Source organism: Mustela lutreola, chromosome 9 (assembly GCF_030435805.1).
Source record: "Mustela lutreola isolate mMusLut2 chromosome 9, mMusLut2.pri, whole genome shotgun sequence".
Taxonomy (NCBI): domain Eukaryota; kingdom Metazoa; phylum Chordata; class Mammalia; order Carnivora; family Mustelidae; genus Mustela; species Mustela lutreola.
In genome coordinates, this window is record NC_081298.1 from 91539167 (window position 1) to 91562260 (window position 23094).

The following is a 23094-nucleotide window of genomic DNA, read 5'->3' on the forward strand; positions in this document are numbered from 1 at the left end:
CTAGTGTAAACTTGTGCACTAGATTTTGTTTCTATCTCGCGATCCTTTTTTCTTTTAATGAGCATTTTATAAACATTTCCACATTCTGACACTGGCTAAGAGATAGGACAATTTTCTCCTTGCAGAAGCTCTGCTTCTCTTCCTTTCAATTCACTTCCTTTTGGCAGGAATGCCTAAATTCTACTTTTATGTGATTCGCTTTCACACATGCATAGAATAGATACCGAGAATCAACACAATCCACATCAGTGGCAGATTAATTCACAGATTAATTCAAGTGCTGGGGCTTCCATCTTCACAGCAACGGTTCAGAAGAAAGACCAAATATCCAACACCTCCAAGCTAAGTTAATAACTATAAATGCATTTCTATAACTTTCTAGAACCTTACATTTTTAGAAACAGGGAAGTATAAACTTTGTGGTCAAGGGCCTTTTTCATACAGATTTGATCTGGCTAAGTGGCTTTTGAAAAATAGGGTGAGTGTTTCATTATAAGAGCAACTCAAATTCATTAGGTGCTTTCCTATAAACAGGCGTGGTACTAAGTGCTTTACATTGATCACCAAATGTGCTCCCTATAATCACCCCGTCACAATGCCCATTGCACATATGGGTTGCTAAGGGTCAGTCACTTGCCAGAGGTCACAGAGCCTCAAAGTGACAGAGTCAGGATTTGAACATAGGCATTCTCACTCTTACAAAAGGGAAAAAAACAATCGGACTTTCAAGCCAGTGCTCCTGGGATGGGAGCAAGGGCAGGGATGCTGAAAGGCTAAGTCCCAGCCTCGCCCTTCCCTGGAGAGTCCACAGTCAGGAGTCAGGGATTTGCAGTTAGAGCTGGACCTCAGGTCCTTCACTGGGGCGATGGATTGTGAGGATGACAAAATCTCTGCCGACTCCATGTTAATGGCTACATCAAATGGGCCAGGTGGCTCCAAGTCAAAGTTTGGGAAACCACATTATGGGGCAGGTGAAAAATGTTTCTTTGTCTGAGAAGCAATGGTGAAATTGACGGTTTGCCTGGTTTAAGAAAGACAAATCAAGTTCATCTGCCTTTCCAGCCCCACTTAGTGGTGGTAGCAGCTCGGTGTGGCCATGATGGTCCTGTGGACCGCCCCCAGAGGCAGTGGGACTGCTGTTCCCCTATGTGTTCAGTGCACTCCCTGTGCAATTCAGGTGCCTGGTACTGTGCTCAGAAGGCTCTGTCTTGGTATTTGGTACACTGGAATACTCTCTCAGTTTCTGAGTTACATTTTCCAACATTTACCCCAATTAGGTCGGCTACAGTACCTCCACTATCCTTTTTCCTGTAAGCTCCCTCCAGAGCTGTCTTCTGATCCTTTCTCCAGCTAAAATGTAAGTTTACAAGAGTTTTTTGAACTGTCTTAGAAAGACTTGTGTTTTGAGGAAAAGTCTCTCCTTAGAATTGTCCAATTGTTCAGTAGCTGTTGATTTTGATTCCATCTCCCGTCTTGGGGAAAGCTCCCGCTCCCACATTGAAGATAGTTGTAGACTGGAAATAGATTATACCCTAGCAGAGCCAAAAGTGAGTGAGTCCAAGCCATCCTGCGGGTGGGCTTTACCAGAAGGTTCCTGACAGCATACCAGCAGGGTCCTTGTATCGTGTCCTGCCTCAAAACAAGCACCCGTTTCTCTTCACACACACAGATGTCAACGCACACTCCAAAACTCTGAATGGCAGGCATGTGCGTGTAACTGCCACAGGACAGCTGAGTAAGTGGTGGCACTTGGAGCCCGGGCGCACAGGCTTCATGGATCAGGAAGAGGCACGGACGTCCTGCCTTGCTGAGTCCTAGCTCTTTGCATTCTAAGGGGAAAGACAGGCAGTTGAGATTTCCTGTACTTGGTGTTAGAGGTACTGTTGGGGTTGACTATTTGGACCAGTTTCTGCATCATAAATGTTTATATTTTGGGCAGACTTAAAGATAAAATAGGAAAATGTCTGTAAACACATCCTAATGCCTGTGACCTCTTGAAATTCAAGGTCCTTAAGCCCCACACCTGTGCTGGGGTGGGGGAGGAAGGGGATTAGGCTTCATGCATGGAGGAAAGGGGCATAAGCTTCCAGCCTCTTCTAGGCCTGGGATGCCTTGCATTTTAGCCGCAGAGTCTCTATCCCCATGACTTTACCTAGAAGTTTCTCCCAATGGCTCTCATCTGACTTTAAAAGATCCAAATATTTTCACATTCTTTCCTCAATCTTGATATTCTGGATACAATTGATTCTATTACTCTGCCCTGATTATTTATTTTGAATTCTGCTCATTTGGAAGGTGTTGTAATTCATTTAGAGTAGACAGAAGATGACAATTTTGCCAAACCAAAGATGAAAAGCACATCTAGATATTTTAAGCAAACACCCACGGGTGGAAAGCGAAATATTAACTACATATCATGCTTTGTCAATCCTACTGCAAAATGCTCCAAAGTCTCTTCTTTACCAAGTTTGGGGCCAACTTTTAAAACTAGTTCTAGTAGCTGGACACACCTAAAGGATCTGACTGAATTCCATTAGATTCTCCAAGCGATCTGTGATCAGGGAAGGTTGGATCCATTGGAACTCTACTGTGCCCGTTAGGACCGAACAGATCCCGAATAAGGATAATCAACAAAATTCTCCTGACCCACCACTGGTCAGTGAAGTTAGGAGGTCTTTGAACATGACTCCAGGGTTTTGGAAATGCTTGCACCTTGGACCCCACTTCAGAAACATGGCGCCACTCTTGCTACTAGCTCAGGAATTTTCAGGACTTTGAGGTAATCCTTCTCAAACCAGGTATGATAATAAAAATATTTAGTAAGCTATACAGGAGGTCCCAGCCAATCAAAACAGATTACAAGTTAGAGTACCAGAGCGATATCCCAGAGACCCCAAGTTTCACTTACTGAGCTCTAGATCTGGGGGAGATTGGGGTGGGATGCTGGCAGAGGGGCTTTGACCTCCACCTATATGGGAATATTTTGTTATTTTAGCCAGCACATTACTATCATATAATGTATAACAGGTGAATGTGAGTATCACCCAAATTTCCTAAGCCAGAGCTCTGCAAGCTACATGCTGTTAGCATTTGCTAACTCAGCATGAGGATACACAACCTGCACTGATTATTCCCTTGCCTGTTACTAGAATCTGTTCGCTGGCTGTCCTCTCGTTCTCCAGCCCAGGTCTTGCCCACTGTACTCAGACCTAGGCACCATTTGGGCTGCCTCTGCCCCTCTGATGGCTCAGAGAGTTCCTGCCCTTCTCCTCTGATATCATCTGCCCCAGCGCCTCCTCTAGAATTGGAAACTGCCTCGACCAACAGTGGCATTTCTCATCAAACCAGATCTGAGTCTACATTTTCAGTCGGGGAAAGTGTTCCCTTGCCTCTTCTGACCCCACAACATTTAGGTTGCTACTGGCCTGAGGCTTATCAGTCTGCCAAGTGGTTCTCTCACAGCCACACACTTGTTGCCATCTCCTCAACTCAGGTCCTCCTACATCTGTGATTCAAATAGTCCCTTACCTCTTTCTTTCTATAACTTTCCACATGGGCCTTTCATTCGCCAATAAAGCCTCTCGTGTGAATTCTCATCAATAATTAGGCAAGCGATAAAAGACTTCAGGCCTTTGTCTTTCCTTTGAGAGTTCTTGTGCGCACCTACTATGTGCCAGGAACTGTGCAAAAACAAAACCTGAAGAAAAGGGACCAAATCTATGACCTTGTAGAGTTGACTTTCCAACTGGGACAAGAGAGAGAATAAACAAATATACAAATAAAGCGTCTGTTGAGTGGTGATAAATATAGCAGAAAAGGCAAACCAAAGTAAGAGGATAAGGAATGCCATGGGCAAGGGATTGCTATTTCACTGTCAAGGCTAGGGTGGGCCTCCCAGGTGCAGGTGAAGGTGCCAGCCATGCAGACCCCCAAAGGAAGAGCATTGCAGGCAGAGGTTATTAAAGTCAAGTGAGGGGGAGAGTCACAAAGAAGATGAGGTCTATGGATAAGCAGGTGCTGAACCAATAAGGAGGTCATGAATCTTTTTTTAAGGTTTCATTTATTTGAAAGAGAGAGAGAGAGCACAAGCAGGGGAAGCAACAGAGGGAGAGGGAGAAGCAGGCTTCCTGCTGAGCAGGGAGCCCAATGCAGGGCTCAATCCCAGGACCCTGAGATCATGACCCGAGCCCAAACCAGACACGTAAGCAACTGAGCCACCCAGGCACCCAGGATTTTTCTTTTTAACAGCCCTACTAGATAGTTACACAACTTTGCCTTTTCCTTTCTGTCACTGACCATGCCATCTTACAGGTTTTTCTTATTTCCACAAAGTTATCACAACCATTACTGTATGAATATATTTACTAACTTGAAATGTGGGTCTGAAAAAGAGAACTTGCCTGTGGAGTGGTCAAATTACATTTATTCTCTGTAGAACACCACCGGCCCGGGAGGTACGTGGAAACTGACAGTCTGCGCCACATCACCTCTTGCCTGGATTGCGGTAACGGGCTACTAACTGCTTCTGTCCTCACCTTCTAGCGGTTTATTCTCAATGTGGCACCTAGGTCCTGATACGACATCGTATCATCACTCCTCTCCTCACTCAGAGAAAAAGGCAACATCTAACCAAAGCCCTCATGGCCCTCCGTTACTTCTCTGGGGTCAATGCCCTGCTAACTCCCCTCCAGCCCAGGGGCCTCTCTGGCATTGTTTAAACACTCCATGCGTGTTCTTGCTTTAGGGCCTTTGCCTCGGCTGCTCCTCTGCCTGAAACAAACTTTGCCCTCCCCCCACATGGTCACTGTCACCCACTTCAATCAAGTCTCTGCTCAGAAGTAACCTCCCCCTTGAAGGCTCCTGAATGCCCTATTCAAGATGACAGCCTGCTCAGCTCTCGTAAGCCTACTTACCTGCTCGGGCTGTTCTTATCACTCCCAATACAAGACATAATTGATTAATATAGTTTGCACATGGTTTTCTGTCTTTCTCTGACACTTACTCCTTATTGCTTGGCAAGACCACGTGTGCCACGATATCAAGGAACCTCGTTTTGTGCACCCATGTATTGTAAGTGACTAGATCTTTACTTGGCATGTAGTGGTTAACACATAGTCACTGAAGGAATAAATCACAGCAAATATTCAAATATTCTCTTCCTTAGATTACTTAATGTCATAAAAGCACAAATGCCATTTAAAATAAATATCCATTACTAAAGTAGGCCTGCATTTTCTTGAGACCCACTCTATGTATCTAGATGAGTTTTTATACCATAATAGACCACTCACCTAAAACTTCACAAAAAATGAATTTATCGTTCCAAAACCTTATTACCATACACACAATGTGTTTACATAAAGTATATAAAAAGTGTGAAGAAAATAATAAAACTGAAGTAACCGTGTATCCACCACCCAGTTTAGAGTGGAAAAGGCCAGTTACTACATTTAAAACCTATAGTGAGGGGCACCCGCATGGCTCGGTTAAACGTCTGCCTTTGGCTCAGGTCATGATTCCAGGAGCCTGAGATCGAGCCCCACATCGGGTTCCCTGCTTAGCGGGGAGCCTGCTTCTCTCTCTCCCTTTGACCATCCCCCTGCCTGTGCTCTCTCTCTCTCTCTCTCAAATAAATGGGTAAAATCGTGAAAAACAAAACATAACAAAAGAGGGCACCTGGGTGGCTCAGTTGGTTAGGTGCTTGCCTTCAGCTCAGGTCATGATCCTGGAGTCCCAAGATCAAGTCCCACATCGGGTTCCCTGCTTGTCAGGGAGTCTGCTTCTCCTACTGACCTCTCTCATGTTCTCTCTCCCTCAAATAAATAAATAATCTTCTTAAAAAAAATAACAAAAGACCTACAGCAAAACCCTTCCCAACTCATTTCCTTCTCCTCAGTGGATGTAATTACTAGACTGAATTTTCTGCTAATCGATTTGTCACGTGTTTATGATTTACTACATATGAACAAATCTCTAAAAATACAAAGTTTAGTTTTGCCTATTTTAGCTTTATAGATAAATTGAACCACACTATAAGTTCTCTTGTGTGACTTGATTTTTGCATACAATAGGATTTTTTTGATGCACATAGGTCAATGCACATGGCCATGGTTCATTGATTTCCCCTACAGGTTTTTTAAATATATAAAGATTTTATTTGTCCATCACACTGTTGATAGACACTTGGATTGTTTCTTCTTTCCCCATTCAATACTGTGCTACCACAAATAATCTTATTGACAATATTTTCTCCCAAATGAGTTTCCCTTCTTTTTCTCACAGGAGGAGTTCTGTCATTCCACATCATTACCAACTTGTGTTGGCTGACTTCAAGGACTCTGTTTGTGGCTGACGAACTCCCTCTTCCCTTGCTCTCCTCATTCACTCCTGGCATCTGCAACAGAGCACAAGATCGTCTTCTGGACAAAAGGCATAGTTTGATTTGGGAAGCAAGCACTGGTTTAAAATATTGTGTTGGCTCCCACAAGGACATAATGAATGATTGAACCCATGTAAATCATGATACCCAGGAGCAAAAATGTTATTGAGGACAGGAAAGGAGACTTAAATAAATGTGGCAACACTCCAAGTTCATGAATAAGAAGACAACATAATAAAGATGTCAATATTCCCTAAATCAATACACGGCATCAATAAAATTTCAGTCATAATCCTAACAGGACTTTTAATAGAACTTGAAAAGATAGCCCTAAAATTTAAATGTAGGCACAAAGAGCTAAGAATATCTAACATACTCTCGGAGAATTGGATGAGAGACTTTTCTTACCAAATATTAAAACCCATTAAAAATCAGCGATAATCAAGATGATGTTGTGTTGTTATAGAAATAGATCAAAACAGAGAAGAGCCTGGAAGAAACTCACAAATACGAAAAAATAACATATAATGGCTGGCATTTTGCAGGTTAGTGGGGAAAATGTCAGTGATTTGATAAATGGTGCTGGGATAATTTATTGGAAATATTGATTGCCTATTTCACTCTTTATGCAAAAATAAAATCCAGATAGATTAAGGCCTTACTATGTAAGAACAATTTTGAACCTTTGTGTTGGTGCTCTAGAGGCCCTGGGGAGAAGTTCTGGGAGAAGGGTGCTTCTCTTCCAAAGAACTAGTACCTCATCTACGAGCTCCAACTCTTGAAAATAACAAGAAGATAAATGGTTATCTTATCTCCCTTTCTTCATAAAAAGAAGAAAAGACAGCCTCACATTTAGAAGAAGCATATAAATTAATATGATCCATCAAAACTCAGAGACAAAATACTATTATGATTATCAGCTAAAAAAAAACTTCACCAAGAATTTCTTAGAATAATGAGTTCCCCAATTACATTTTAAATGGAGTTTTTTTTTTTTTTTTTTTGCCTTTCAGAAACACATTTATTCATGGAGAGAGACAAGCTTTTGCATGTTACCAAAGATTACATTATCTGTATCTTAAGTAACATTTTCATAGTTCTCTGAAGCTAACAAAATCTCTTTTGGCATGTGCTCCTTAAGTAGTAAAGGCTGAAAATGAAAATGTCACTGACCTAGGAGATCTTAGGAGTGGCATAGACTGTCCATCAGCGTGCTCTTGGGATCACTCAAGGTGTTTGACAGCTGTGCTAAGCAACCATCCAGAGTGCAAAGACAAAGACGTAAACTCAGCCAGGGCTCTCTGCCACCGCACTGAGATAAGTCAAGCCCTTTAACACCAGAGGCTGCTAAGGGTTTATTCCACACACTCTCAGCAAGATAAGCTGCCATTCACGCCTCACAGGACACTCAGATCTGGAAAGCAGCTTAGAGGAAAACTAAAGAGACACGAGTAAGTATAATTATTTCGGGGTAGGAAACTAGTAGGTTTCTGGTTGTTTAGACTCCAGCTCCATGAAGAGCCATAAAAAGCATGTCTCCCAGGCTTTCCAAACATGATAATGGGGAACAGGAGAGAGGAGTAACTCCAAGGTCCTACACGACGTCCCACTGTGTGTCAGCCATTTGCCCCCATGATCCGAGACTCATTTTGTTATGGTGGAATTCCTTTCCCCATTCCACAGAAGAAACTGAGGTCCAAACGATTAAATGAACCCCCCTAAGGTCATAGAGAGTAGAGATGGGAGGAACTTGGATTTAAACTCCCTGTTTCCTCCTATTTGTCCAAACAGGCTCATGGTCCATATGGTTGGGCTGTGAGAAGGTGAATAGGGCATGATATAAAACCTTGACTGCATAGTTAATCAGGTGGGGAGTGCTGGACTTCTCTGTGCTAGCTCTTAATGTGGTTTACCTGCAGGCGGAATGCATACTTTAAGGTTTTTAGGTTTCCGAGACGGTTCTAGTTTCCAATGTTTCTGTTCTGTCCTGTATACCCAGGACAAGCAAAATATGAGTCCCCTTTCTTTTTTTCACTAAGAAAGTATAGTCACCTTTTCTGTAGAATTCAGTGTACATTCCTTCTTTGCACACACATTCCTTCTTTGAGATCACCACCAGGAACTTCCCTGGAGGGCTACAAGGTTAGGGCAAACACGCCCATGATATTGAACTTGGAAAGTGACCAGTGTAAGTAAGATGATGGATACCTGGAAGGAAAAAAACAAATAAACATGGTTTTGTTTAAAAAGAGCCATTTCCACCAAATCAGTTTGTGAATATCAGTGTCCTAGTCTGAGAATATATGACCATAAGGAATGTTATCAAAGTAACCCCTTGCTCCCCAGTTTCATGAGCCACCAAGGCAAATCCTAGAACTGAGAATCGTTGCCTCTGAAAGTGGGAAGGAACACCAGAGGTCAGCATAGCTGGCCCCAGATCTCTGCAGGAAGAGAGGAGGAAGGGGAAAGAAATCACTGAGACCTCCTTATCAATGGGCAGGCACTCTTCTGAATACTTTCACTTCACAAGTTCAGAAGGTTGCATGCCAGAAGAGCTTCTTGGAGAAGGTCTACCGTATCAGAGTGATAGCCTAAGTGTGTTGTGACAGCACCGTTGCTGGGCATCGTGCATTTCCTTGTAAAATCACAGTCTGCATGTGACCCATCTTCATTAAATGTCATGCATACAACAAAGAATAAAAGTAACTTGAAGCCACGGATAAATTTTGGACTTAGGTAATGTTGGAACAGCAAATCTATTTATGGAATCAAACTTCTGGTTTCTAAATGAAGGGAGATGGTCACTTCTGCCTTAAAAGGCTTCATTACCCACCCCCACCAAGAAATGTCTTTTCATTATTTCCCTTCAAAGGAAAAAGGTCAGGTTACAGAGTCAAGTTCCAATCTAATCACATGATGTCATAAGACAGCAATTCTGTTTAAACGATCTTTACAAAGCAATGTGAATATATGACTGGAAAAATGACAAAGTGAATTTTAGATAAGTACCTTCAGTGAAGCATGTTCTGGTACAATTTACTTAGTGTGGAAGTCCAGGAGACCAAAGCCATTGATACGGTTGTTCGCATGCCGTCCAAAATTATTATTAGTGAACTATCTATCAAGGCTTTGTGTTTTAGACTTGTTGGTTAATTACCTCTGGGGATTTTGTGCAGTTGGGATTGAAAACAGCATCTAAAAGGAATTCTAGTGAAGAATAACAACAAAATTCTTTAAATAGCCAACCAGACAGCTAAATGGAGTTCGGCTAGATGAATAATAGAGAATTATAAGAGTTTTTAAAGGACATTTCTGCAGTTGCCTGATTCTGACACTCTTACCACACAGCAATCATCGGTTTAGCTAATATGAGACACTGGTGTAATAAAGCCAAGTGACCAAATTTGTGATAAAAGAAATTCCAAAATATGCAGCCCCAAGCTGTTATTCCAGGCATAAGAATGGTCATTCTCTGCTGCATGGTTAACATACTTGGGAGTTCTATCAGCTTTCCTGAGATAAGATAAGAATGCCTGTCTTGTGAATACCACGGACAACTTGAGGGCAGAGGCTGTATTCCATTCATTTATCCTTGGAACCTAGTATGAAGCTTGGCACGTAGTACCTGCTCAATGAAATCAATGAACAAAGGAGCATATTTCTGATATTTCCCCATTCCATACTTATCCTCTTATATTTTATATACTACTATACAGAGAATTAAGCTGAATGTTGTTCAAAGGAATCTATATTCAAATTAAGGATACCAACCTACCTAAATGTCTCACTCTTCCTCAACTCTGTGGATGCATTCTAACCCCTAAAAGTATTTATATCTCTTGCCACTTGTCATCCATCTTCTGTCCCGACCCACTGCTCTCCTATGACTACCTACTCTCCTTTCTCAGGAGTCTCCTTTGAAAATATTGAGGTTCTCCTCTTGACCATTTCTTTATGGAATGAGTGTGTTAGTCATAATGGCCAGGGTTTGACCTATGGGAATTCTGGTCCTCTGAATGGCGGATAAGACCAGAAGGATCTGGGAATCCTCTAATTAGGAGGGCACATCCTTCCCAACCTCTGACTCCCTTCCCTAGGTCTTCAAGATGGTCTTCAAGATGAAGGTCTCTGTACCCTTGTTCTTAATGTGTTTTCTATGTAGTCATTATTTCTTCTCCAGTAGATTGGATTGTGATCCAAAAGGAGCCAAGGTGACTGTTGCTACCCCTAAGCTTTGAACATATGCATATAGCCGGAGAAAAGGCGTTCCTCTGCTTGGTCCAGTCCAACTCTCTGGGCGACTATATTAGGTTTGGAGCACACCCCTCATGGAAACAAAATGGTTTTGGTTGGAAGCTCCCCCTGCTCCATAAATGTTGTTTTCTGGAGCTTGTGGTGGTGACATCAGACAGTTCTCTCAGGAGTCAGGAATCTTGAGCCCCAGCCAGAGGCAACTTATCATGGCTAATAATTCATCATTCACCACCAGCACTAGAACAAATGTTTATTAAGCACCTACACTGTGTAATGCACAGTGCCACAAGGCTGGCAAGGAAACGCACCACACTGGCCACCCTGACAAGCATACCAATAACAATAAAAGGCTGCTATTTGTTTAGGTCTTTCTCTCTGCCTGGCATCGAGTCCCATGCTTTATGCTCATTCTCTCATCCAATTGTCCTCCCAACCCTACGATCATCATCTCCATTTTATAGATGAAGAGTCTGGTCAGAGGGCCAGGAAGAGGAAGATCTAAGATTGACCCCAGCTGTGTTCACTCATAAAGCCCAGGCATTCCCTTCAACACAGCATTCCCCTAAGAGGGGGTGAATGGATGGAGGGGAGACAGGTGACAAAGACAGCACAGCCGGGAGAAGGAGGAGAAGTCATAGGGAGCAGAACATTGTCTATGATGGAGGGAAAGAGGAAAAGATGGAGGGAGCTATAGCCACATGTGAGGTAGAAGAAGTTAGAGAATTTCATCCCTAATATCCTCCACTTCCTCTGGGAAGTGAGAGGCTGTGTCATCTGGTAAGTAAAATGAGTGTAAGGACAGGGCAGGGGTGATGATGAATGCTTTAATTGTTTTAAGGTTTGATGATGATGAGAATAATAATATGATGAGAGATGATGAATGAGAGGGTGAGAATAATAATAATATGATGAGAATAATAATAATAATGAGATGATGAGAATATGATGAATAATAATAATGATGATATTGATAATGGCAAATATGGAGTCCACCGTGTGTCTGACAATGCTCTGATCTCTTCACATGAGTAATTCTTTTTCATTCTCACAATTCAAAAAAACTGGAAACTGAGGCTCAAAGAGATATACACTAGACCTACTGTGGAACATGGTACCAAGTGGTGGAACTGGGACTTAAAACCCAGACATTTTGCCTCCAGAACCCAAGCCACTGAGGGGAAAGTGAGAAGCTTTGTAGGGACATGTGGAAAGATAACTTCTAACTTACTTTTCAATTAAAAGATAAAAATTGAAAGTAGTGGTCTGAAGGGGGCATGGAGGCAATTTTTCTCATAGCACTCTTGAACTGAAAACGGGACAGCAAGGACACCATGTCAAGGAAGTAGTTGAAACCGAAGTTCAAGAGAGAAATGAGTTCATATACGTATGAATGCACTGTAGTTTCCAAAATACACCTTCTATACATATAATGCATCGTAGTTTCCAAAATTTTGACCTAGTGAGTGATACAATTCACCACATATGTAAATCCCAACCATTATGAACGTCCCTAAAATATATCATTTCCCTCCATCAAATACAGTAAAATATAACATAAATTTTAAGCAACCTTTACAGAATCTTAACCGGTCCATACAAGAAGAACCAGAGCCATTTCCATTTCCATGAGTGGCCCACTGCTTTCTATGCTCCTCGGAAGGAAACTTCTGCAGGGTCTTATACCCTCTGCGGCGTGCTCTACAAGCTTGTGGCTTCTGCGCCTTCTCCTTTGGCAAGTCTTTACTCTGTGATGCTGTCAGAATAGTGGTACCCCATGTCAGCTGGTGATTGAATCTGTACATTGCTACTTCTTCTTCTTCTTTTTTTTTTTTTTTATTCCTTTGAAACTGTGTAGATTTTATTTTCACCTTCGTGGCTTGAAAGCACAGAATAAAATGTATTGCCCAGATTCTGGCACATTTAGCCTAGGACTTCCTATGGTCAGAAAACCTTGATCCTTGCTCTGATAAGGCCATTTTATCAATCCCTCAAAAGCCTTACTTTTGCAATCAATAAACAAGGGAAATGGTGCTGGAAATAATAAGGTTTGGTTCTAATCATTGTTATTACTAATGTAGAGATCAGTTCATCTCCCTGCTTTGAATCTCTTTATTCTCCCCCCCTTTAGGTAAAATCTTGTTTTAAAATTTAATATCTACTCTACCTTTTATCATGTCCTAAGTTATGAATCAAATCCTTTTGAAAACTAAGAAATTATTTTCAGGGATTAAATGAATACACAGTTAACCCTCATTCAGTGAGAAGCTCCATTCATGGGAATGGCCCGTTTCTTTTATGCCAGTTAACATAGCCATTAGAATATTCCACGCAAGAGAAGCTCAAACCCTGAACTCCAACCAAGTCTCCATTTTGTGTCTGAAACAAGAAAAAACGTCAGTGAGAAGCACAGTCTGCACCCCCCAGAGAAATGCAGAATGCCTGCAAGCCTGTCCTCTCGTGGCTGCCTGGGTGTGAATGATGTGAGCAGAGTCGACAGGGGTGAGGTGAAGGAGTCTGAACGAGAAATCCACCACTGTTACAGTGTGCACTTAGGAGTCATTTATTTTCTGTGTCCTCTCTCCCGCCTTCCTTCTTTCCTTCCTGCCTTTTCTCCTTCCTTTTTCCTTCTCTTACCTCCTTCCTTCCTATCTCCCCTCCCTTCTTTCCTAAATATGTGCTTTGAGTGCTTTAGGTTTTTCAGTTTTTAAAATACATATGTTAAGGAAGGAAAACGTGCCTAGTACAGTACTCCCGGTCCGTATCAACGTCATCAGACCCTCACGGTCGCCATATGGAAAACCATCCTCTTTATATAAATGGGGAAACCAAGATGCCGAAGGGTAAAATGACCCTTCCCGGATAAAACCCTTGTCAAAGACCTCTTACAGTGACCATGAAAGTGAGGAGTCTTAACTAAGATGAACGAGGAACCAAGCAGGGATTTTTCCTTTTTTTGTAGGAAAAAAAAAAATGTGCTGGGCAGCAAAAGAACAATAAATCAAGGAATTTGGTTAATGGTTTTAATAATTTCAGACACCTGATATAGGTTTCATTATTCTATAGAATTTTTGCTGACACTATTTTAACACTTGGAACCAATAATTCAGCCAAAACTAAGCACACTGACATCGAGTCTCCCTCAAATATATGACACCTGACTTTCCGCTATAACAATCTGCAAATATTTCTCACATAATATAGCTCATGTAAGCCCAAATACAATGTAGTCTCCCTATTTTTCCAATGAAAGATTTAAAAAAAATAGACTGGGGGTGTAGGGACCTTGAATACATATCTTTTCAGAATATAGATGAAACAGTCAAATGCTTCCTTGTTATTTCATTTAATAATTTTAATGCTTATATGTTTTAAATGTTATAGAAAACAAAACAGGAGTTTAGAATTGTTTTCATTTGCACATTTTTCAAAATTGCAGGAAATCTCCAACTTCAGTGTCATCACGTGAGCCATTGGGGGGGGCATTTCGCACATTTTCCAGACCACCCCATGTCCCCTGAGACACCTGCAACATCAGTCTGCCACTAGAAGACTGATCCCAGGGGCGCCTGGGTGGCTCAGTGGGTTGAAGCCTCTGCCTTTAGCTCAGGTCGTGGTCCCGGGGTTCTGGGATGGAGTCCCACGTTGGGTTCTCTGCTAGGTGGGGAGCCTGCTTCCTCCTCTCTCTCTCTGCCTGCCTCTCTGCCTACTTGTGATCTCTGTCTGTCAAATAAATAAATAAAATCTTTAAAAAAAAACAAAAAACAATACTGATCCCAAATATGGATTTGAAGAATACTGACTCTTAGTCTTTTCAGTTTTCCTGTGATGTTTGTGTATGAGCTACCTAAGTAACCACATATTTTATTGCTGCTTTTTCTTAAAATATTTTCTTTATTTATTTGACAGACAAAGATCACAAGTAGGCAGAGAGAGAGGAAGGGAAGCAGGCTCCCTGCTGAGCAGAGAGCCTGAGCGGTCCTCGATCCCAGGACCCTAAGATCACGACGTGAGCCGAAGACGGAGGCTTAACCCACTGAGCCCCCAGGTCCCCCTATTTTATTGCTTTTTAAAGTAGATCTTTGAAAGGTTTCTCTTTTTTTCTTCCTTCTGACATTCAGTGGTCGTAACTGGGAAGCACACTTCCAAGAATAATGACAAAATTTGGATTACACTTCTTTGCCTTGTTTTTTTAAAAAAATTAATTCAAACAGACCTCGATAAATATCCATCTGAGGTCGTTACACTGTCCAAGCAGTATTTCATGGGTCAAAAGAAAGTGACTGAGACAGTCTCTGTAGCACGAGGCTTTGCAAGGGCTCAGAATTTTAGCCGCCTTCTCTGAGCAGCTGACATTTAGACCTCTGAATCGGGATTATTTCGGAATGGACCATGTATGGGGAAAAATGTGGATAATGACGGTCATTCCAGAGAAGGCAGAAATGAGGATCTCAGATTGGAAACTAATTTTAGTTATCCTGCACATGCTCAAGCTATTGTCACACTCCCCTGTATCTCTCTTCTCCCTGAATGGTCCACTCGTGTGGCAGGCAGTGCCTGATAGCATTTATGGGTATCTTCGTGATGCTCTTCCCAGCATGCTTTGAAAGAACTCAGCATTGCCCTCTGGTACGAATGACTTACGAGAACGACTTGTAGCATTCCATTGCTCAAAGAGCATTGAGAGATGTCAGAATTCTGAAACAGCTGTGGGAACTGTTGCCAGCACGCATCTTGCGAGCAGAACTTACAAGAGTGGTGGATTGCAATGCCAGAACTTTGTGAAAATGTATTCGTCACAAGATGGAGTCAAGTGGTTCACACATTGGTGTTTTATCAGTTGTTGACCGTTGTTAGTAAACGCAGAGGTATCCTACCAAGCAGATCGCCTTTGCTCAAAGACTGCCTGAATCATTGAGGCAGTCGATTTTTTTCTTTTTAAAGTAGGGGCTTGAACTCACAACCCTGAGTTCAAGACGTGAGCCGAGATCAAGAGTCGGATTCCTAAAGGGCTGAGTCACCCAGGTACCCTGAGGCAGTAGAATTCTGCCTAGAATGTATTAGTCAAGATGGGGCCCGTTCATAGTCCACATAGCTCTTCCACTGCTGTTTCATACTGTTACTCAATTTTCGTGAGCTCATATCTCATCCCTTAACTAGTTTATGGATGGATCCTGGGACTGTCTGAGACCTGCGGGAAAGAGGAGAGCTAACTAACCATGGAAACAAGATTCTGGTCCAGCAGGCTGAAGATTCTTGATAGTGATCTGAGATTACTCACTAAAGAGGAATTAAGTGGAGTGCTTTTCAGAACCTCTGGAAACAAAATTAGATAAAGATGATATTCACTGGGAGATGTTACAATGTGAGGGGAGAATGACCTGTACCCTTTGGAATATAAAACAAAGATAAGGAAGGGTTTTCATATTTGGGCATATTTTTATTAGCATTCATCATTCCTTTCTCTGCCCTCCAATTTTATTAAGCACACACTATACACCAGGCACTTGGAGAAGGACTTCTCTGTTGCTTAGCTATTACATTCTCCCCAATTTCTTTAATATTTTATTTAGTACAATATTTAAGAGCATAGTCTTTTTGTGTCACACGGAGTTTTTTGCATATCACACAATAAGACCTCTTATTGACCCTATGAACTTGAGCTGATTACTGAATCTTTCTGAGACTCTCTTTTCCCATCTATAAAATGGAGGTCAAGGGATGCCCGGCTGGCTCTGTCCGTGGAGGGTACAACTGTTGATCGGGTTGTGAGTTCAAGCCCCGTGTTGGGCATAGAGATTACTTAAAAATAAAATCCTTAAAAATAATAATAAATAAATAGATTGGTAAATAAATAAATAAATGGAGACCAAAATACTCCCTCCTTCATGGGGTTGTTGTGAGACTAAACAAGATTATGCGTATAAAGTAGCTTAAACCCAAAGTGGGTAAATGGTAAGTATTCGCTATCACTATTTAATGCAAATTTTTCATTTTTCCATTAGATTGAACTATTTGAAACTGCCATTTTTGTATGTCAAAAATAGTAGAATGTTGGTGACTTTATATGGTTCAACTTCATGTATGTTGTGTTTGCTAGAAGGACTTATGTTGGTTGTCATTACAGTTGAGGAGACTGATCTCCTAAATAGTATAAATAAGGAAAGGAATATGTTATCCAAAGACTGGAGGTCTTTTTAAGTTTGTTTCAAATTGTAAGCTTATTTCATTCAGGATTACATTTCTTTGTACAACTGAGCACTTAATTTAGGGCTCTCTACCTAGAAGATGATTAAAAAATATTAGAATAATGAATTTATACATATGAAATACCTGAACTTTAGGAAGCAACCAACTACTGAAAAAACAAAATCACCCTATTGCTGGGGAACCTGAGTAGCTCAGTGGGTTAAGCAACTGACTCTTGATTTCAGCTCAGCTCATGATCTCAGGGTGGTAGGATCGAGCCCCTCTTAAGATTCTCTCTCCCTCTGACCCTCCCTGCTCTCTCTAAAAATATTAATTAATAAATCAATTAATTAACTAGTTTTTAAAAACTTAAAAACCCCCTAAGATCAAGTTGACACAGTCATTTCAAAAACATGAATAAAGAGAATATTTCTGATTTCAGTTGACCTGGTTGAGTTTGGGAATTAGATCTATCCTATAGAAACCATTTCACTTCAATCCAGTGATTCCTGATGAAAAATAAGGCTGTGCAAATGCCAACATGGAAATAGAAGTTAGGTCAAGGGTGAGGGTCGCAGTCATGTCCCTGTCCTCTCCAAAAAGAAAAGAGATCCCATATCAGAAATCAAAGAAGCTAGAAGTTACAAGGCTCTGTCTCCAGCCAGGAGACACCTGAGAGCACCATGCAAAATCAAAGGAAGCTTAGGTTCTTCACGCCTCAACCCACATGCCAGACCTATCTGTACTGCTAGGTCTGAAACTACCCCTAACAAGAAATGCACCTTTGGTCCCTGGTTTGGGTCCAGAGGTAAGAGTTAAGTAATGAATGGTTGCTTTGATACCTGGTCACTGGATGTACTCTCGGGGGAGTTGTGATGAAAGAAGAATTTAATACATAAATGTGAATTTAGAATATAAATCAGGAGGGTGTTTGCAAACCTATAGAGACAGGAAGTAGATTAGTAGTGACAAGGGGATGGGGTGGAGGTGAGGCAGCTGAAGGGCGTGAGGTTTCTTTTCGTGGTGTTGGAAAGAGTCTCAAGTTGCCCAGCTTTGTGACTTTCCTAAAAAGTACCAGATTATACACTTTAAATGGGTGAGTGATGTCGTATGTGAAAGATATCTCAATGCAACTCTTTCAAAATGCAAAGGAAAAGGTGAAAGAGAAAGGTATTTTACAAACCTTTATCCCTACCATGGAGGTATATAACTTTGGTAAGCATTTTGGTGTGTAAGTCCTCTGGACTTTTTCCCATGCTCTAAGACCTGTTTAGTAACCTGTCTTTTTAAACTTAACCATGTAACTTGCATATTTTTAATGCCAAGGTACATTTACATCATTTTCATTAAATGGCTGCACAAAACTCTATTTATTTACATAGACCTACATTTGCTTAGCTGTTATCTTATGATTAAATATTAGGTGGTTTCCTTTTCTTTTCTTTACCATTTGCATATGTCTTTGTACTTAAAAAAATTAACCTGGAAAATCTCTAATAAACAGACTGACGAACCCATAACACGTCAGTGGCACAAGCAGAAAATTTGACTTTTTTCTTGCTTTTAACACAACACAGTCTCTATGATAGATAAACACTTAACTGTGTTCCCGGCACAGTGCTTTGTGCTGCGGGTGCTACAAATCACACTAATTATCTGTCCTCAGTCCAGCCTTGAATCACCACTTTACGGGCGATATTTCTAATTCCTTTAGGTAATAATTCCAAGATAATAGCATATCTTATACCAGACAGTAGTTCATTTCCCACGGCATATTTTGCTATCATAGCCTATACCCTAGAATCCAAGAATGTTAGTGCCCACAGATCATCTGTTGAAACCCTACATCATTATATTGTCGAAGTGAACCAGTAGGCAGAAAGATGTTTAATGCCTTTCCCCAGAGGACTTAGTCAGTCTCTAACAGAGCTGAGATTTGAACCCAGCTCTTCGAGAGTCCAGAGTATTTCCACCACAGGACATTGGCATCCCCCAGCTAATCCCTGCTCTATGATAACCCCCATCCCCCTCAACTGTCCGGATCTAGAACCCTTCTCCCCATCAGCTGGTGCTGTGAGAGTAGAAGTTGGATATGAAACAAAATTCTGGGTTTTTTCCACTGCTAAGTACAGTTAGAAATCGGGAGACTGCTATTAGCTAATGCAATTAACACTAAGATGTGAACGATATTAGGGTTAATCTTTCAGGAAACATGCATATTTTAAAAGAGAAGTCACCAACAATTTGTACTTTTTGCATACTTGCAGCCCTTGGCCATTTACAAAGTACTTTCAAAAGGAGCCGCATAGTAGTAGGAGATCTTATTGTACGGATGGACTGATCCGAGGCTCAAGGCCAGGCCTTCCTTTGTCTGGACAGAAATAGCAGGTGTCAAAACTGGAGCAGACACCAGATCTCCCCTCACTTAACCCAAAACTCCTTCCTCTCACAAATTATCCTAATGAATGGGTGGGATGTCTGTCCAGGTATTTTTGAGCAAACTACACTCTCCCTTCCTCCAACAAGAATAGGAGTCAACCACCTGGCTCTTTCCTTCTGAAAATTTGCTCCCCCAACCCCACTCCTGACGGGAGAAATCTGGGCTCCTTTGACAGCTGACTTACAGACTTAGATGACAGACCATTTCCTATCTGCATGGGGCCAGCGTTCTTTATGAAGTTCACCAATGAGCACAAGAGGCATTCCTAACTGTGCTTATTTACAATTCAGCTTTAGTGGAGACCAGGTTGAAAGATTCAAGGGAAACGGATACGAAATGTTTAAAAAAAAAAAAAAAAAAAAAAGAAGGATTTTGTACTTCTTTAAAACAGTTACGCCCAGGGAAGCAAGAGCTCCTCCTAATCCTCTCTGCATTCTTCCCCATGACCCAGGCTGCCACTTGCTGCCCGCGTGAGGATCACGCTCTTTACATCACAGGGACTCATCCGCCCTGACACATCCTGGTCACTGCTTCTCCTTCCAGCCTTTCAACACCAAGTCCTGGACACACATTCCTTGAGAGGCTGCGGGCGGCGGCCCCCGTGCGACAAGTGGCCGCGCAGTACGAATGCTCAGCACAGTCCAGCCCAAGCTGCGGAACGGGTTATCACAGATCAAATTCCTGCTGCAGTCACTTCCTCTCCTTATTGGGGAATCAGGGCTGGGCTTGAGGCATGGGCTGGACGGACGCCCTTGCTGTGCACCAGCAGTCCTAAGAAGCATGACTTCTCGGCAGTGTGAGCTGGGAGGGAGCCCTCAGTGGTGCTAACGGTGGATGCTTCCAGAGAGAGAGAGACCTGGCCAGCCTGCGGCCCTTCGGCCATGCACACACTCATCCACAAAGGCCAACCGAATGCCTGCATTGGCCAGACCCAGCTGGACACAATGGAGAGGGACAGTGAGGTCTGGTCCTTGCCCCTGAGTAGGGTGAGTGGACAGTGTGATTAAAAACACCGTGTGCAGGAATCCTGAGCTGTCTCACTGTAAGGGCATCTAGGGATGATTAGGTTTTTCCCCGCAAGACTGACCCTCAGCAGTTCACGACCTGTCTCCCTGCCTCCCTGAATGGGCTGTGCAATTAAGATTAGAACCCAGAACCCAATCCCGCTAAGCACACTTCCCACCTTCCCCACAGACACCCCTCCCCACCAAGCCCAAAGGACAAATCAGAGAGAGAATCTCATAGGGTCTTTATTCACAAATGGTTTTTATCATTTCTGGTTTAGGTCATCACAGCTTGTTGAGACTGTCTTTGAACAAAGATGATCTCCTCGGGAATACGTTTTTGGTGTAAACGTATCAGGGTGTCATTCCTAGATGTATTCCCTTCAACTTCAAGCCGGTTCGAGTACTCACCGTTACAAATATTCAGCTAGTACAGGGTTAAGGTGGAAGGAGCTCTCCTCTCCTTTATCTTGCAAAGAAATAAGCAAGGGTGCTATTTCTAGTGTCTTTCCTTGCCTTCCTGAACAGTTTCTTCCTAAACCCATTAGGTGAGGTCCGGCAAAGCAGGCATGCAATCCGGGAAGGATGGAGAGAGAAGGGAAGCGTGGTAGCCTAGAGTGGGGAGTCTGGGTCTGAGTGGGGCGAGGGGGCCATCCCACCAGGGATGACTATGGGGAAACTGGTTACTGAAGGATGACTGAGCAAATAAGGAAATATATTAAGGATAACAGGAGCCAGGTCCCTCACTGTCAGAGAAAGGAGTTACAAACACGGAAGGTAAAACGCTATTAAAATGAACTCTGTGGTATTAAATTTTAAATGAAGGTATTATTATGAACTATGTTTTTTAATAGATATAGATACAGATATAAATGACATAGGATTGATACGGATGATTAATAAATTATCATTATCTGCAGAACAAAAATGTGACATATTTACATCTGTGTCTCCATCTATTTCTACAAATGCATGAATATTTCTAACTAGGTATAGACATACATATACTCCCTACTCTGACCACTGAAAAGGCCCAAGAGCAGAGACACTGAAATAGCAATGAGCATGGCTAGAGCTCAGAGCTGACCTCCGGAACACCATCCTCCAACAAAAGGACCCAGTGTTCCCTGAAGAACTGCTCCCAGAGCAGGAACAGGAAAATTACAAGAATGAGCTTGCTCAAAAGACAGTAAATAAGTGCTCAAGGAAATGGAAACCAGTGTGCAGCACTCCCTCTGGGCAAACTGGTGAGAATTTGAGCATCCAGTAACTCATGATGGTGACCCGTTACAACCCATTGAATAAAATAGGAAACCGAGAGTCCATACCATAGAAACAAACGAATGAATGAATGAGTGAATGAATGAATGAATGAATAGGCTATTCAATGAAAAGTGGGATATTTACATAGTTCCCAAGTATCTCTCAACCAGATCCTCATTAAGTATAAAGGGGAAAAGAATTCTCTCTCAGGGGAAGAGCTTTGTAGAAGCTCTTCTACAAGATCCCGGTGAGCCTGGTGAGCACAGAATTCAAGCGCCACCTGATGGGAAGCAATGAGGAGAAGACAACCTCACTTTGGCAATGCTCCAACCAGGGAGTGTACCCTGGATCCAACCATAAGGAAACATCAAATAAATGTAAATTAAGGCATGCTCTACGAAATAACTGATCTATGACCTTCAAAAAAAGTCATTAAAGTGAAGAAAAGACTGAGGAATTGTTTCAAACGACAAAAAAACATAAAGGCATATGACAACTACATGTAATTTGTGATTCTGAATGGGGTCCTTTTTCTATAAAGAACCTAAATGAGACAGTTGGCAAAAGGGGATTGAGGGCTGGGGGTTTGATGGTAGCAGTGTACAAGTGTTCACTTCCTGATTCTGATGGTTGCATTGTGTTTATGTTAAAAAAAAAAAAAAATACCCTGGTTTGTAGGAGATACAGATAAGGTTTCACTGGTAATGGGCATCAGAGTGGCAATTTACACTCAAATCAACCAGGAAAATAAAGTTCATTTTTCTCTGCTTTCAGCTCTTGTATAACTTTTTATGTCAGATAAAAATAAAGCAATAATGTGGAACTGGTACTCCTCTGTGAACATGAAGGAAGCATTGTGCTCCTGCCTATTTTTTCTTATTTACCTTGTCTTGTGAACCCCACTATTCCCACCGAACGAGACCATCAAAATGGGATGTTAATTTTTGTGCTCAATCTTGTGGTATTATGTCGAACAATAAAAGCCCCTAAGTGGTGAACATTAGAGCATTTACCTCTTTAACAAAGATGTGAGAGGGAGGAACATCGCAGCTGGCCAGCCACTATTTACGTTTTTAAAATTAGACATCTCAACCGAAGCGAACCAGCTCTGGTTCTCAGGCTTTGTCTGAGAATAATCCTGAGTAGACCTCTCATTCGGGAGGTAATGACCAGCATGGGAACAGGGTGGGGGTCTGTTGGCTCCCTGAGAATCTTTTTTTCTATGGCCGTGGCAGTGAAAACCTGTGTCCTTTGTGCGCATGCGTCCATGAATGCTTGGGTTTGTGGTAGTGGGGAAGGGGGAAACTCTGCAATGGTCTGCATTTGACCACACCTTCTAGCTCTCATGTTTGGACGTTCTCAAGCCTCTTTTTGGTTGTGTAGGATCTGAATTCCCACGTGCAATGTACAGAGCAGCTCCCAGACTCAAATTCTGAGTTTCATAACAGAGTATTGTAATTTTATGATGCTGAATTTTATAATACAACTGTATAGAATGGGTCATAGGATCAATTATGGAATCGGATTTCAAGTAAGCTCTAAAAATTCTCTGAGTCTTGGTTTCCTCA